Source organism: Cimex lectularius, unplaced genomic scaffold (genome assembly GCF_000648675.2).
Source record: "Cimex lectularius strain Harlan isolate CLEC.00 unplaced genomic scaffold, Clec_2.1 scaffold195, whole genome shotgun sequence".
Lineage (NCBI taxonomy): Eukaryota > Metazoa > Arthropoda > Insecta > Hemiptera > Cimicidae > Cimex > Cimex lectularius.
Genome location: NW_019392761.1, coordinates 262465 through 280507, shown reverse-complemented (window position 1 = coordinate 280507; position 18043 = coordinate 262465). Strand labels below are relative to the sequence as shown.

The following is an 18043-nucleotide window of genomic DNA, read 5'->3' as shown; positions in this document are numbered from 1 at the left end:
ATTCGAAGAAAACAATAGAGTGAGAAAGTAAGGTCGAGTGAGAGATAGTGACAAAAAAACAAACAGAGTGAGAGTTAGAGAAAGAGAGACAGAAAGAGTGAAGGATAGAGAAAGCGAATTTGAAGACAATAATAGAGTGAGAGAGAAAGATCGAGTGAGAGAGAGTGACAAACAAATAAACAAAGCGAGAGGTAGAGAAAGAGGGACAGAAAGAGTGAGGGATAGAGAAGGCGAATTCGAAGAAAATAATAGAGTGAGAGGGAAGGATCGAGTGAGAGAGAGGGGACAAAGAGAAGAGAGACTGAAGTACAGGCGAAAGTCAAGTAAAAAACAAAACCCGTAGGTTCAGGAACCTTCTCAATGTGAGAGTGCTGTGATAATAATTTATCAACTTTCATTATATTAGGAAAAAATAAAAGCTCGTACAGGTCGCATGAAACACAAAATGATTTGCGCTTTTGGCAAGCTCATCGCGCGGAATCGTACGTGTATCGTTCGCAAGTCGTTGGTTCATGCAAAGTCAATGACAGTTCATTTTATTGCGATTTCGGTTTCTAAATAACGGCGCTTAGACAATATAAATAATTAATAAATCCATTATATTTAGTGGTCTGATTGAATAAATTATTTCTTTCAATTAATTCATATTTTTATGTAACGTTTTGGTTGAAATGAAAAAGTTAGTGTCACGAACGGGATTCGAACCCACGACCTTCGAAGTCTGGATAACTCAAGTGGTAGAGCAGCGGCGTATTTAGCCGAAGGTCGTGGGTTCGAATCCCGCTCGTGACACTAACTTTTTCATTTCAACCAACACCTTACAAAAAAGATTAATTAATAAATAATTAAATTAGATTAATAGCCATTTTCTAATTCGAAGCTTTATTTACTCAATAACTGACACAGCGAACTTAAAAAAGTTTCAAAATATTTTAATTTCAATTCAAACAGACTTTAGTTCAACACACTCTTTACAGAAAGATTAATTTCATCCTTGAAATACGAAGAAATGTTTCATCTGTTAACATTCACAACCCTTCCGCCCAATCTAAAATTAATCTGGGTGTCAAGGAATGTTTGGAACGTATTCGTCTTGTAATCAGGCTTCCGGCTTTCTACCAATGAGTTATGTACATTTCCCTTTTGAACTTTGCGCATGTTAAGGATCGATCGTTGGAAAAAATATATATATGGAACCCAGTGAGTGAAAAATGTTTCACATTGAAAATTGCTTTTCAAAGTATATAAAAACAATTTACCGGATTGAAAGAACCCTTACTTCTAGCCTACTAATCAATTTGATCGCTAGAGTGGTCAAGGATAGAATCTCATATTACGGAAAAAGCGGTAAATTGGTATTGAAACAGGATCATAAGGAAAATTTTGGAACTGAGGAAAAGAAGATCGGCTGGGATAAAAAAAGGATATGATATCCTGTTTATTGTCCCCCTCCCTCTTACGACCCTGAAATGCCACGTCCTTTGAACTTTGCCAAGGAAATTATTGAAGACACGGTTTAAAAACCAATTCCTCCTTTATTGGAATTTAGAACCCCCGACCAAGCTGCTGGAAAATTTTATTAAATTGAAAATACAGGAAGAATCTATTTATCCTAGTACCAAGGAGCAGTACAGTTTTTTAAAGAGAGACATTGAATTTTGGACAATTAGAAACTCACGCTTTCATTTAATAGGAATAAAAATAATTATTATTATCAAACTTTACTTGACAACGATTTAAGCTGCTTTAAACACAAAATGGAGCTTATGTACAAGCATAAATACGTATTTGATTTTGAAAGATGTCAAAGGAATTTTCTTCAGAGCGAAACCGCTTGATGTTCGGAATTTCTATTATACTATTTTTTCCTCAACTATTTCTTTGAATAAAAACATCAAATCAAATATTGCTAAGTTATTGGTTTCAGTTCCATTTTATAATTATTAATTTTTAAACATGAGGTTTGAGATAAAAAAGGCTATTTCAAGGATGGGATACGAACCGACGGTAGTGTAAACTATACCCCGACTCTCTAACCTCCTGAGCAACCGTCAGTTTGTTCTCAGAGACCCTGTGTTCGAATCCCACCCGTGACATTGTCTTTTTATCTCAAATCTCATGTTCGTGTTATGAAATCCATGGCCATCTCTTGGAATGGTTTCATTCTTATCTGACAGAAGACAAGCTGGTAAATAATTTTAATCTCCAAAAAAAATTCTGTCTCCTCGTGAGTTCCTCAAGGTTCACTTCTTAGCCCTTTTTTATTTAAACACTTTATGAACCTCTCGTTTATCGCATATTCATTTATCACTCTTTGTATAAGATGTCAAAACCTTCAGCTCCATAGAATCCATTGGTGAGTATTCTTTAGAAAATCATTTAAGCAATCTTGAATACTGAAGAAAGTTATCGCGGTGGCGAACAATACGAGAAAGCGAATTAGGAAAAAGTAATAGAGAGTGAGTGAGAGAGAGAGAGAGAGAGAGAGAGAGAGAGAGAGAGAGGTAGGAATAGATAGAGGTAGAGAGAGAGTCTGTGAGATCAGTGAAAGTAATAGAGAGTGAGTGAGTGAGAGAGAGAGAGAGAGAGAGAGAGAGAGAGAGACGGACAGAAAAAGTGGCGGATAGAGAAAGCGAAATAGGAAAAAGTAATAGAGAGTGAGTGAGTGAGTGAGAGAGAGAGAGAGAGAGAGAGAGAGAGAGGTAGGAATAGATAGAGGTAGAGAGAGAGTCTGTGAGATCAGTGAGAGTATGTAAAAGAGAGACTGAGAGAGATAGTTTGGGAAGGAATACTAATAATTCCTCGAGGTAATTGAAGAAGCAATCCCTCCCTCCATTCACGATAATAAATTATATTTGATTTCTCGTTGCAGAAATGGTCTGATATAATAATATATTAATTATACTATATTATACTATAAGTATACTGTATTATAAATAATAAGTTAGCACATTTGATCAATTAACTTATTCCAAGTGCGCCTAGAGAAAGGAACGGTAATGAATTTAATAATGTATTCAATTTGTCTTTATCGGGAAGCTTAATTCCGTTTAAATTTGAAACCCTATATAAAGAGGAACAGTGGAAAACTGCTCGTATTTTCCCCCGGCCCTCGGGCCTATGTAATATTCATGAAAACATTTCAACAAAAGTTTTCGGACCAACATTTAATTTCGTTTCGAGAATTTGATGATCAAAATCCTACTCTAAGTATATCCGACGGAATCGAGTTTTTAAGGGGTAACCAAATACCAGGCTTGCACGACGGCAAAGCGTTGCGTTACCTTAAATCCTTTTCACATCCTGTTCACAAAGGATTCCGCATCGATGCTGAAACCTTCCAGTAAGCACCTTAAATAAATATATTTTCTTTCTTTATTTTACAACAGCATACAAAATGCAACAAGAAAATGGTATTACAAGGATATGTATATACACTTTTTTTTTTGCGGATTTACATGCCCGGCATGATCGATTTGAACGGGCACCATCCAAAGTAGCCGTGATTGGTCATTATGGCGTGAAGTCATCTGAAGTTGCACAATCAGATGGTTGCGAGGCCCTGCGCTTCAGTCTTCTATGAGGGTTGGAAGGAAGGGTTGAGGTGCACATGTTGCGAATTAATGGGTTGCCAAGGGAGGATAGTTTGCAGTGAAATTTATTGTAGCGGAGTGGGCTAAGTTTGGGACTTAGGGCATGTTGAGATCGGAGTGGATAGTATGATTGGAGTCGTAGACTTCTCATCTCAACCCCACCGAAATTCAAAAGGTGGGGTTGAGATGCGAAGTTGGTGTCCGAGTGGATCGAGGTCACGACAGCCCAAGTGGTAGAGCAGCGGCGTATCTAGCCGAACGTCGTGGGTTCGAATCCCGCTCGTGACACTGACTTTTTTATCTCATCCAATACCTTACTTAAAGATTACTAAACATCTAACATTGGCCCTACCCTCCTCTTAGATCGAGCAATGTTTACTAGCCGAATCTTCCAAGTCCACGTCATCATTTTTCTCGATCTAACACGGCCTAACAGAGTTAACAGGGTTAACACATCTTGAATATCCCTATAATAAAACCAAAATTTCTTGTTGGAAGTGCAACAGTTTTACATGCCGCTTGAACATCTATGGCAACTAACCATAAGCGAACCATAATTCCATAAGTGATGTACATTAATGTCGGAATACCACAACCTGAACTTTCTATTTAGGATACCATTACTTAGACCAATCAACAATTAAAGAACCCGAGTAGACAATAAATTATAACATTCTTCCAGACTCAGAAACTGATGTTGGGCTTTGCACCTCAACATTGTCATGAAAATCACGACAATTTTTAATTAATTGACTTTCTTTTTTCTTTTTTGTAATGTGGTAATTTTTAAGTTAAATTATTATTAATAATGAAGCAAATATTTTATTTTCAAACGAACAATAATTCATTAGAAAAAGTCTTATTTTGTAATTGTTTAAATTTGGTAAGTTAACAAGATTTTTGTTATTTTGGTTTTTATTATATAAAAGTGTAAATAGTTCATTTCCCAAATAAATAGAAAAACTAGCGTTGCTCTCACCGTAACGAGTAGTAGCTTGAGAGCAGACGTGGTTTATTTCTATTATTTCACACCGCGCAGCAAGGATGTCCTAATTTTTTCTGATTATTGTCCCACTCGGCACGTATCCGAATAAAAGATACCATATACCTTCAATACAACATTCCACAGTGGAGCAAGTGTTTCGAGTTGTAGAGCGAGTTTCCTCCTTCCTTGAGGTACAATGGTTTCGGATCCTTTATAGTACATGGCAAAATCGTTCAATTAAATGTAGCATCTGTAAAAGTTAAGGCACATGTCCACCCTGTACTTAATCATCAGAGTGTCTTTTGAGTCTGACTAAGATCAGACTTCGACTGTGGGAGGACGCAGGGCAGTGCGCTTGGACCAATCTTCTTTAACACATATACCGCAGATGTTCCGACTACAACTCTCCCAAATACAGCAGTACTATCCTCCTGTTGTACATCCTATAGTTCCTTCAGACGATATGCAGAGACGTATCTCATGTATAGGTGACTGGTTTAACGGTACTAATTTTAGATAGTGATGAGGCTCGCGAGCTAATCAAAAGAGTTAATTCGCATTATGATGAACCACTCTGAAAAAAAGAACGGTCTGATACCCCGTCTACTCTGATACCAACCCTTCAGCGATCGCCGCTTAATTTGAATTTTGTCTTTACCACCACTCACTAACTTGACAAGTGATTTCACCCCATTTGCCCCTCCAGTCACTCTCGCCGCTTTTCGCTCCAGCCGCTCTCCCCTTGACTAATTCGCCTAATGCCAGGCCGTCCGGAGTCACCTTTGTGCGTTCCCTTTACTTCAAATTTAAACGCGCAAGAAAACACAATGTTTACGGTGAAGCTCTGTGAGTTTTAAAAATTTCTGCTCTTTTTATTTTATGTCCAATAAAAATGTTTATTTCAAATATATATGAGACCAATTTTATTCGTTTATTCATTGACAGGCAAAAATTCCACCCTCTTGTAATATAACTTAATTTGTATATATTTTTAAGTATTAATCAAAGTTTCATGTTTTTTAACGTTTAATAATTGAGTCTTTGTTTAAAAAAGTTCAAAAAAATGTAAACTGCTAAGGAACAAAGACGGACAGATAAAATTAGTTTTAGATTTTTAATTAAAATTTTAATATCGCGTATTTCTTCCTCTTGCCTTAATTATATCTCGAAGACGCCTCGGCATACATGTCTGGAAATGTCTGGAAATTTTTGGAGGACCATTGGACCATTTTGGAGGTTAGCCTATTTTTCACGAAGAAACCTTTCAAGATCTTGGAATATATGACGAAGTGATGGACCTTCTCTTATTCGTCTTTTGAGGTTATCCCTTAAATGTTCGATGGGGTTCAAGTCTGATGAACGGACTGGCCAGGCTAAGACCCTGATGTTATGCTGTTGAAGGTACGGAATATACTATGCGAGCGACATATGGACGGGCATTATCGTGCATTAGAATTGTCGCTGATTTCATCCAGGATAGGCAACGCATGTTGTTCCAAAATTTCATCCACATAGCGAGTGGCCGTCAAAGACCCTCCACGAACAACAACCAACTCTGTGCGACTCTCCATTGAAATTCCCGCCCACACCATCACTGAGGATCGTTGAAAAGGTCGGAAAAATTACAAGCTTCGTACCTTTCACTTTCCCTTCACACTCTTAAACACCCATCTGGAGATTGTAGAGCAAAACTACACTCATCTGTAAAAAGTACAGCAGACCAATCCTCGAGCAGCGCGTTCAGAAATTTGGACGCCTCGAACTTCCTGGAGCTGATGAATCGCTTGAACAACACTAAGGTGCCGGTTTCGCAAAATTCTCAAAGTCAAAAAATGGTCTTCCTGTGGTCCTGTTATCTAGGGCATCCAGAACCGGGCCTTCTTTGGTAGGACGTAGGACCCACTTTCTCTAAAACGTCTAACGGCGTCTCGCAGTGTTTCGTAGGGAAATCCGATGGCAATAGCCACATTGCCTATTCTAGTATAGATGCCTGTTATCCATGACATGATGGAACGTCCATAATCACTAAGTGCCACACCACGCGGAACATCCTCAGCATTAAGTGGTATTTTCAAGTTAAGAATTGAAATTAAGAAAACAAAGATGAAAACTAAACAATTTATTGCTTGAGAATTCAAATCAAATTGAATGAACATTTTAAATTCCGTAAAAAGTAAACATTGAAAAATCCTTTATCCTTGTTTTGGTTTAAGGATTAAGAGTGTTAACCTCTAGTTGATATTTCCAATTTAAAACATAGGATAAACAAATATTTATTGAACAAACATTGAGACAAATTAAGGGCAGAATTTTGTTTTAACGAGAAAATGAAAAGAATCAATTGGGTGGAATTTTTTGCCTGTATTTTGATTTTTGTTTTGTTTACTCCTTCACAAGAAAAAATAATAAAATTACAGTGTTGGTCATTGTTACGTGTACTGCAGAATTGCCTCCTTCGTTTAATTTTTGATTTTTTATTGACATTTATTATTAGCTATAATAGAAAAAGGTGAACAGTTCCTCATTACTTTCATATGACAACCAACTAATTCAAACAATCAACCTTTACGATTGGCATACCGAAATTCGAAAAACCCGCCAAAGTTGCGTGGAATTATGGGTAAGGTTGTCGAGCGCGAGAGGTGATCCATGAAAAATAACTGATTAATTTCACCGATTGAGCGGTTTTGATCCGATCCTTACAAAGAGCGTTTTTTCACACCTCTACTGCCTATATTTACGGTGGATACAATTCCTTCGCTCCTTTTCTCGACAACCTGGTTTCTAGTAACCAGGCGCTTTATTTGCACTCGCGACAATTTATTCTCTTTTGATTTGACCTAATTGTGTCAATGAGATGACTACGTCAAAGGCATGATCATACATTTTACATCAGCTCAACCCTTCATCGATATATTTTTACATCAGCCAAAGATCCGTTGCTCAAATGTTTATGTGGCATGTTTCTCTCAACATTCGTAGCTAAAACTATAGAATAAATCAAGTTTATAAAATTAATTGAATAATTACTTACTTTATACAAGCACTATAATCGTTTTATTACGATCAAGTCCTTTATTTATTTATCTTTAATTTGCATGCAAGATTTATTTAAATTTCAATTGGTAAATTCCATTTTTGATTATGGGTAATTAACCTAGGAACCTAATCTGTCCATCTGCATTAATATATGTGCAATAAATTACACAATTTAAGGTTTAAGATTCAGATGCTACTGGGTAGATGTAAATGTAATATTTCGGGTTTTTTGTTCAGCTCAAAATGTCATCATTGTCGGAACATGGTCATTAGGTTCGTGGTGTATTGTCCGTTTTTGTTGATAGCCAGTCATCTTTGAGTTTTATATATTTCCAAAACCTTTTCACGTCCGGCAATACCGTTTTTGCCTGGTGTGTCAAACAGTACTCGTAGGTCACGAGGGATGTTCTTTGCCGTATCACCAACGAAATATGTGATCTTGAGTTAACGGTTTTTGTTGGGCCATTTTTTCCCGATCGTGTTGGTGGTATAGGTTGCCTTACGAATTTCTGGCGGAAAAAATATACAGAGATGATTCAGCAGCATCGACAGTGGCTGCGTTGTAAAAGTTACGCAGGTCAGCTGGAACAGCCTTGCGGTCTTGACAGTCAACATAGCGCTGTGTTTCCAGTTCGGTTTTAGAGTTGATGCTGGGTGTTGGTCTGGGGGTCGGTGAACTCACGCTGAAACGGTACTGGGTCAGTATGGTATTCAGTTTTTTCGGTCATAGAATACTTTCAATCTTTTAAAATGTATGTTATTAATTAAATCAGCGTATAATCTGTATCCATGTCTGGTGGATTTGGCTATGCTTGAGGGCAAAAATTCCCTCCTCGTACCAAAGAAATACTATTCATTGCGTTACTAAGTTAAAAAAATATAAAAAATGAAAAAAGCAAACACAATTAGGATTCGTTTTAAGCACCCTTTAAAACCTTTAAGTCGAAATTTTCATCGCAACAAAAAAAAACAAATATTTTTGGGCTGGATTAGGGGCAGTTTTTTTTCCGATGGCAGGTGTTCCACTTCGAACAAATCATACCTTCCCTGAATTTTATCTAAATTCGACATCATTACAACAGCATAAAAGCCTAATTTTTCTTCTTTTTCCTGCAAAGACAACAACGGTTCAATTTTGTATCATTATAAATAAGAAAAATAAGGATGCAGCAAAATCCATCCAACATCCAGCGCTTCCAATCAAAATTCGTCTTTCAAAATGTCAAATATCCTTACTAATTCACTAACATCACAACTACCTCAACGTTCTTTTTCTCAACCACCTGATCCGTTCTTGATTCTAAAAGTTTCACCCTAACTTCTCGATCCATCCTAACCCTCTCTATACCTTCCCATCCTGAGTACCAAGTCGTCGATTTCTCATGACATATGGTCTCCGGGCTTTAGTGTTAAGCCGGGAACACACTTACCCAATGCTACGCCATGCGACGCTACCCGATGCTACCCGACGCAAATCCAAACTCCGATTTTCCAAAGGTTGCATTACCCCCGTGCACACCTACCCGACGCTCTGCGATCCCCACTGTCTAGATTTTCGTCGGGTCGCATCGAGTACAGTCGAAGACAAAAGAACCGGACACTCATATTTTTATTCAAACTACATGTATTATTGTCGTTATATTAATTACAACATACTTATTTTAATATAAACCAAATTAACTGTGATTAAAAATTAATTAGTTTTTATTTAAAAAATTAATTTTAATGGTTTGGTAGAAAATTAATCAAAACACCGGAATACGATTTTTTGATATAATGAATTTAACTAACAATTTATTGTACTCGCTTCGGCGGTACATATACTAAAATTGGAACAATTTATTACACGGTTTTGCTCATAAAATTTAATTAACAATTTATTTCATAGTTTTGCTCGTAAAATTACACTATTTTGTAATGTCGGGGAGCATCAGAACAGGACACTCATATTTTTTGTAGTTTATTTCAAACTAAGTACATGTAATTTTGTCGTTATATTAATTACAACATGTATTTTAATGTAAACCAGATTAAACGAGATCAAAAATGCATAAGTTTTTATAAACATTGTTTAATTATGATGGTTACTTATGAAGGAGTAACTTTATTTAAAACAATTAAGTTCAACGAACAATTTATTAAATGGTTGTGCTCATAAAATTTAATTAACAATTTATTACAAGGTTTTGCTCAAAATAGTGCATTAAGAACAAAAGATGCGTTGAGATTGTGATAGTGATTATTGTGATAAACGCTGTGGACTGTACCCGAAAGTGTGCTTGCGTCGGATAGATGTGCACACCCCACCAAAACGTGTTAAGGCGTCGGGTAGCGTCGCATGGCGTAGCATCGGGTAAGTGTGTTCCCGGCTTTAATCCTGTGACAGTGCGTATTTGTAAAGCACATTTGTAACATGTACTAACACGTATAGGCTACAAATAAATAAAAATATTTTCAAAATTATAGAATTAAAGGAAGTAATGCTTTTGTTTCCGGAAACGTCCCTTGAAATAAGGATGTTGATTAATCTGTCAAATATTCAATAATTACCGTGATTATTTAAACCATAGTACAGGAACACCACATGGATAAAGTGTTATTCTCAATAACACCGGGTTTGTTGTGAATGATAACACTGACAAAATTAAATCTTTGCCCGGCAGCGAATGTATATTTAATTTACATCGAAAACGGGGGAAAGCAGGAAGGGACGTGTTTTTAGAATTCGACTTGTTGTAAGAAGTTTATCGAGAGCAAAAACTTTGGGGCTAAATTGTTAATTTCGGAAAAACAGTTATTATGATACCTGAAGTGGCGTAGGCCCGATTTGCCGTGTTTGAGAACAAAATAAAGGAGATAAAATAAAAAGTAAGTACTTATAGGAAAAGATTCCCTTTCTGAATAAATTTATTATCAAATTAACACCCTCTTTCAAAAATAGGATATGATCGTGTTTTTAAATATACCGTTCACAATAAAATGCTAATAATTCACCTTTTATATAATTTTTTTAATGTAAGGTCTCGGTTGAGATGAAAAAGTTAGCGTCACGAGCGGGATTCGAACCCACGACCTTCGGCTCAATCAACCACTTGAGCTATCGTGACTTCGATCTACTCGGACACCAACTTCCCATCTCAACCTACAAACTTTCGATTTTCCCTCTTGTTTTTTGCCGTTTTTCAAATGCCATGTAAGCAGGGTTTGAATCTCAGAGACTTATGAAATGGCCACGGACGGTCATTAAAACATAATGGATTTAATAAGTAAAAGAACTATGACTTCACTAATAGCTCCCCGTGGCCACTTCATAAGTCTCTGGGAATCGAACCCTGATTACACGACATTTGAAAAACGGCAAAAAAGAGGAAAAATTCGAAAGTTTGTAGGTTTATAACGATAGCTCAAGTGGTTAGAGAAGCGGCGTATTGAGCCGAAGGTCGTGGGTTCGAATCCCACTCGTGACGCTGCCTTTTTCATCTCAACCGAGAACTTACATAAAAAAGAATAATTAATAGAAAGAAGTAATTTGGTCAATTAATTTGGATCACTAAAATATAATGGCTTTTATATAAATTTCACTTTTTTATATAACTAACCTAATTGTACTCAATTTAATTATTCAGAAATCACACCAGATGTCCTGTCCTAATCTCAACGGTAACGAAGTAATTTCAAGTTTTGTGGTTTTTTTCGACTTAGGTCCACTAAATTGCTTATAAACATCAGAATTACTGTCTGTAGAAAAATCTGGTTTGTGCCACCTAAAAGAACGTTAAATTTACTGTAAGAAAACCTATTTACATTGCATTATTGATGGAAAAGTTCTCCACGAAAAATTCACAAAAAACAAAAATTATTCGGAGATCGTGAGATGCGATCTGGTGTGACGTAGGTTTTAGAAAAACATTTTCTTTGTCGTGCCAACGTTTCGATCTTTATTGAGATCATCTTCAGGGCTCAAAGTGTTTGTCTTCTGTGTAATTGAGCCATTCTTGCGTGTCGTGTTGAGAGTGCCCTCCTTCGTCGACCCTCATATATTCATGCCAATAAATACATTCCCTCTCAACACACGATAGGGGCACATATACATAAGCATTACTACATAAAATAAAAAACAAAACTTTTTTTCTCCAAGAATCGAAACATGGGATCTTAAACCTAATTTAGGGCCAATGGGTTACTCAATATTAAGCATCGGCCCTCTCACACTACACATTCACGCTAGTAAGTACATTCACTCTCAATATACGCACATTGAAACGCAAAACGAGATATGTGTCTGTTCTATAAAAAATAGAACAGGGGTCCCAAATATTCGCTTATCGAGAAAAACTCTAATATCCGGCCGCTTTCCTACACGCTCTCTACATGGAGCCAAGGAACGGCAGCGTGAAATTAAGTGGGAGACATCGGCCAACCTTTCTCTGAATGTTTACATGAATTATACTTTATCAGTATTGTTAAGATTAATTTTTATCAGGGCGTTGGTGGCCCGGTTAAGACGTTGATATGGCGCTCATCACTGTAAGGTAAAGGTCCTAGGTTCGAATCCAGCGGCACTGCGTTCGAACCCGATAAAAAACAATCATAATTTTTATTAATATTGGTATACACCGCATATTTTTTATTATTTGTTATTATAAAGTAATATTGGTTACAAATACGGAATATGAATGCTGGGCTTCCAAGGATTTCCTATATTGAAACCATTAGCTTTGAGTTAAAGTTATAAAAGCGTTACCACGAAAAACGTATAAAAATAGCATGATTACAGCCGTGTCCCTTTCGAAGAGTCTCAATGGAATTTGTAACAATTAATTTGACCGCTTTTCGAATTGTCCGGCACGACTTGATTCGTTTAATTTTGATGTCGAGTGTGAGAACGACAGGTCACTCCTATTGATTTCGGATTCTTTTTTTCTTTTCTTTTTTAATATTCATTATACGTTTGTTGTTGATGTCAAGCCTGGAGTGATCGGAGACCAATTCCAATTTTGAATTGTTAACGGAGCCCATTAGGGTTTTATGTCTATTTTTTGAATGTGAACGAGAGGAGGGGAAAGGCGGATCGATCGCACCCTGCCTTTCTGTACAATTCAAAATTAATAAATAAAACATTTAGCCGACCTAGTTGTTAACTTCGTTTGTAAAGCCCAGAAAATCGGATTTTCAAAAACGTCAAAATTCAAAATTTGACAGCAAAACAGAATTAACAAGCTTCACGATGCAAATATGGCATTGTTTACTCAAAACCGAACAAATTGGAAGAGGTAATTGCGATTCAACCATACATACACAAAGCATTTTTTATAATTATGTATGAATTCTATGGTTCCATTGAATTTGTACTATTTATTTTTCAGGCAATTATACGAAAAAATACAGGTACAAAATTATACAAGTTTTTTTAGCCTTTCCTGATTTAACAACTTGCATACCCTTTGAATTTGGTAAATTAATTACTGAATTAAGTAGATATATACATACGTGCGTGCGCGTGTGTATTGCTTTAACATGTCTGGTCATATTCACACTCCGAGAGTTCTCAATATCCCTCGGGGCATGGTCGAAACCACTCCATTCTCGCTAATAACTTACTTTTAATCTCCAGACGTCCCACCCCCACCCCAGTACTCGAAAGTCTTCGGGTCGGGGTTAACAACCACTTCATTAAGGAGATATATGCAAATATTATAACCTCGATAATATCACCCACAATAATCAGGGTTTTGGTATTTTTTGTTTAACTTTTTTTATATCTGATCGATTTTTCCATTTTATTCTGTTTAATAACTTCAACCATTTGGCTACGTGATCTCGTGTTCCTCTGATTTTTGTTATAGAATATAAAATCACTAAGAACTATTTTATATTTCAACTCCTACCCTCATCTATGAGACATCCGCTTTCTGGTATGATCCTCAGATGCCAGTACGGGATAATATACGAGGGACATCAGACCCGGACCCGACTTCTTTGAATATACTTCGGCATAGCAGGGATGGCATTGAAAACGGTACTCGAGCTGGGCAACTGGCCGACTCCGTTCTGGGTCCTTCTCGCCATGTTAGCGGTATCTACTCCGCCGTACCTTGACCAAGCTAAGTTCTTTGTACTTATATCGCGTTTCGCTGGTTTTCACCTCGTCTTCACAGACGGGTCTTAGGCGAAGGTGTGGCGTGCGCATTGTATTGGGAGGGTGCGTCGACTTCATGGTCGCTCCTACCGAACTATAGCGTTTACACGGCGGAACTGTATGCGATTTGGTTGATGGTTGATTTGAGACGATGGTGCTACCTGCTTACTGATCTGCACCGACCCCAGCGCAGTTATTCTTGTCCGTCACAGGTTTTCTCTTGTTGGAGAGAAACCACGAGCTGGAGCGTTTCCGCAAAGCGGTGGTTGTTGCATGCGCACTCCGCCTGGAGGGAAACCGGTCCGAACCTCTGGACACCACGATCCGGCTCCTGGAGGTTAAAAATGCAATAACCAACAAGATTAAAAGAAATTGGCAGCGTCGGTGGGCCGGTTTGGCAGAGATGCTCTAATGTATCAAATGCACTATCGATAGGTGACCCTTGGAGGACCTGACTCGTAGATGAAGGGTCATCCTCACCCGATTAAGAAAAGGCTATGCGACTTTACTTTTTACTTTTGGCCAAAGCTCCTGTATGTGTCCAGCATGCAGAGAAAGGTTGCTCGATGAGTCCCACCTGATGGAACGCCATTTCTTGACTCCATGAAAAAATTGTTCACGACTCAAGTGTCTGGGTCTCTGATCCTTTTAGGAGTTGAGAGAGTATGAATTTGCTGGCGTGAATATGTAGTGTAGCGATAGAATGCAATGGTAATATTTATTTAACAAAAATTATTTATCACAACATAAATTTTATTCCATGATCAAGGCATCAAAGATGCTGAAATATCGCATAAAAGTCTTCTATATTTTCCTTTAAAACAATTCTATTGAAAATTGACTGTTGTAAAACGTGTCAGCATTCTTCATTCTAAGGGCTCATTAAAACTGGCTGGTATGCGACGCGAAGTCGAGCGAGAAGAAACTGAAATCGTAAAGAAAGAAGCTCTCATTGAGTTTACATGGATCGGTGTGATGATGCCGTGCGATTCCGCACGACGAGCTTGCCGTAATCGCAAATTATTTTGTGTTGTCATGCAATCTAGACGAGCTTTGTTAGTTCTTTTCTCTATACAATTGACGTACAAACAAGATAAACTTTACATAGAGAATGTTGAACTTTTTAAATGTTGTTATTATTATTAATAATAATTATTATTTTTATTAATTATTATTAATTGTTATTAATTAATTATTATTATTATTCACAACAGTTTTGCACAACACCAATATGAGACCACAAGAATCGCACGATAGCACCACACTATATTCCCTGACGATAACCCGAATAAAGGTCGGAAAATCGGCGAAAAAATTAAAAAGGTGTTTTTCTAAACTACCACATTCTTAACCGCTCCTCACGACTTCAGCAAATTATGAAACAACAGATCATTAAGAAACACACATTTACAACACTTTGGCACAACACCAATATGACACCCCAAGAATCGCACAACACTTTTTGCCTTGAAGGTGACCCGAATAAAGGTCGAAACGTCGGCGAAAAAATTAAAAAGGTGTTTGTATAAACTACCTCATTCTTGAGCGCTCCTCATGGCTCCAACAAATTATTACTGGTTAAACTGTACATTTTTTGACTCGGTGCGAGAAACAGGGTGCGATAAATTTTAGCAATTAACTTCCAGAAACTTCATTTTTCATGCAGTGTTAGTTGTTCGCTTACATTCTTTTTTAATCTAATTTCCCTTGGACAATGCTCACTGCCAAGGAAGTATAACAATTGATAAATATAAAATACGTCCGGTGTAATTTCGCGGTGTTTACAAATTTTAATATTGGCAGGCGTTTTACAGGAAGAATTGGCCGGCCAGGGTGCGTTCGATGGTATCGCATCATCCCCAAAAGAAGATTTGGCAGAAAGCCGGCCTCGTTTTCCTCGTTGGGGGCGGCGGGCGGGCGGTGTCTGCGACCGAGGGTAGTGACCACGTGGGCTTTTGCGTGTTTTGCGGAGGATGCGCAAGCTTCGACCTCCTGTTGCCTCCGGACGCCTTCCCTCAGTCCCCAGGCCGATTCCATTTGGTTCGCACTCCCCGACCTATCCCAACCCTGAAGAGGTCGAAAACGGCACACAGACACCTACCTCTTCGGGTATGACGAATTGACATGGACAAACACGGCCGACTTATTGGCTCAATCGATTACGAAACTATTTTAACTTTTTAACGTAAACTTAAGCCTCCCTTTTGTCGTTTATTTTGACATCGGTAAGTGGACTTTATATTTTGTTGCCGTCCATGTGTCTGCTTTTGTGTTTCACCCCGTTTTCGATTTGTCGTAATGATCCTTTAACCAAAAATTACTTTAAATTAACCAAAATTTTATGTAATATTTCAGACAATTTTTAATTTTGGACTGTACAGCAAAGAGTTCGATAGGTTTTCTTTATTACTGACCAACATAGAGAAAATAATAATTATGACATTTTCGGGTTTACGATTTTGATTTTGATAGGCGAAATAAATTTTGACAACTGCGTACACATTTTCCCCTTCGCCTGCGTTTTGGATGAAATAATGTCGAAAGACTTTTAAAAAATATCCCATCGATTTTTCTGAAGGTATGTTTTCGCTGTGGTACTAATTAATTCTATGTGGTTATTAATGTTCTTTTTGTCCTGCATGACCGTTCGAGGATGTTGTAAAGACACCCTAAATTAATTTGGTTGACAAACGATCAAAACTTGTACACCTTTTCGTTTTTTTAAATATATAATTGTTAAGTTGTCCAGAAAATAATGGAGGTTTATGGTTATAAAAGACAAAAATTTAAATAAATGGTTTTAAACATTTTTAATTGATGTTTATCATTTTCATATACATTTCATATTCATGTTACATCATTTTCAATATACTTTTCCTAACGTGAAGGCAACTTCTCTATATCCTCTGAATAAAATTTTGAGTCTTTATTATTAACAAATTCTGTAAACGCATTTTCTAACGACTTTCGATAAATAAATTTTTTATGTTGTAAAACGTCGTTCAGAGGTCTGAAAAAATGTCAGTCGGTAGGCGAGAAGTCTGGAGAATAGGGAGGTTAAGGCAGACCTGATAACCAAGATCCAACGAAAACAGTTTTCGTATTGTCACTCGTGAGGGCCGAGCTTTGTCTTGTAACAGAAGTTTCCGGTTGACCAAAGATAAATAAAGCTATTTTCTGGTGCATTGTAGTGACAGCAGTACATTTAAGCATTGTAGTACATTAGGATTCAAGAAGCTTGTAAATCAGCCAAAATGAAGCCCATCAAAGGGTCATGATTATCTTTTTTGACGAGTTGGGGGCTTTGGAAAGTATGGTGCCACGGACCAGAACGCGTGTTGATATCGTAGAGTATTCACTTTATACCACAAGTAACAATTATATTGAGACAAGGTTAGTTTATGTTTGGGCAAAGAAGTGTTGCGCAAACTTCATAATGATTTTTTGTCGGTCGTTTAATGCACGAGGAACCCAACTTTCGAGTTTTTTCACCTTTCCAATTGTCTTGAGGTAGTCAGCGACGGCGGATTTCCTAACTGAAAGATTCTCTGCAAGTTCTAGAAAAGTTGTTCTGGATTTTCGTCGACCCAAGTTCGCAGATCATGATCATCTAGGGAAGAAATCCTTCCATGATCTTGTTTTTGTTTTCCTCTCGAAATTTTCATCTGACTTCATGAATGTTTCTGCACCGTTCCGACCGAGTTTATATTCGTAAAACTGAGATTTTAGTCAAAACTGAACCCAAGTAATGAAATGTTACTGTGGTAAACAAAAATTATTATTTGGAAGAGGATTAAAAAGTGTTGATATTCGTACGAAAGAATAATCCATGAAACGGAAGCAGTTTATTACATAGCTGGGTAATTGAAAGAAAACATGAAATCTGCATTATTTTTCGGACAACCCAATAATTAATCATTTTTTTACTTTTTTGATAATTATACATCCATTTCAATTACGTTTTACTTTTGTAAAAATTATGGCCTCGCCTAATATCTGAATATCACTCTCAGGCATTATCGAGGAGGTCTTATTTTGAACAGTATCCAATATTATTTAGATGCTACAATTAATTAAGGTTTTTAGTTGAGATAAAAAAGTCAATGGCACGAGCGGGATTCGAACCCACGATCTTCGTCTAGATACGCCGCTGCTCTTCCACTTGAATTTTTGAATTTAATTAAGATGGTTCTCCAATAAAAATTGAATCAAAACCGATCATGATAGACACATTTGTTAAGCGTGTTTCGGTTTCACGCCATCCTCTGTGAGGAACGCAGACTACGG

At 37.2% G+C, this 18043-nt stretch overlaps 1 protein-coding gene across 5 annotated transcripts in view; it reads left to right on the top strand.

Annotated features, from left to right (window-relative positions):
* The window catches only part of LOC106663388 (regulator of G-protein signaling 20), a 216858-nt gene that overhangs the window by 64366 nt on the left and 134449 nt on the right, over positions 1-18043 (top strand). Inside the window, exon 1 of one of the 5 annotated variants that reach the window (XM_014388207.2) lies at positions 16316-16334. The exons of the other annotated variants lie outside the window; for them this stretch is intronic. The gene's annotated coding sequence lies outside the window, so the exon portion shown is untranslated. Of the gene's footprint in view, positions 1-16315; positions 16335-18043 lie in introns of those variants that run through there. 5 annotated transcript variants of the gene reach the window in all.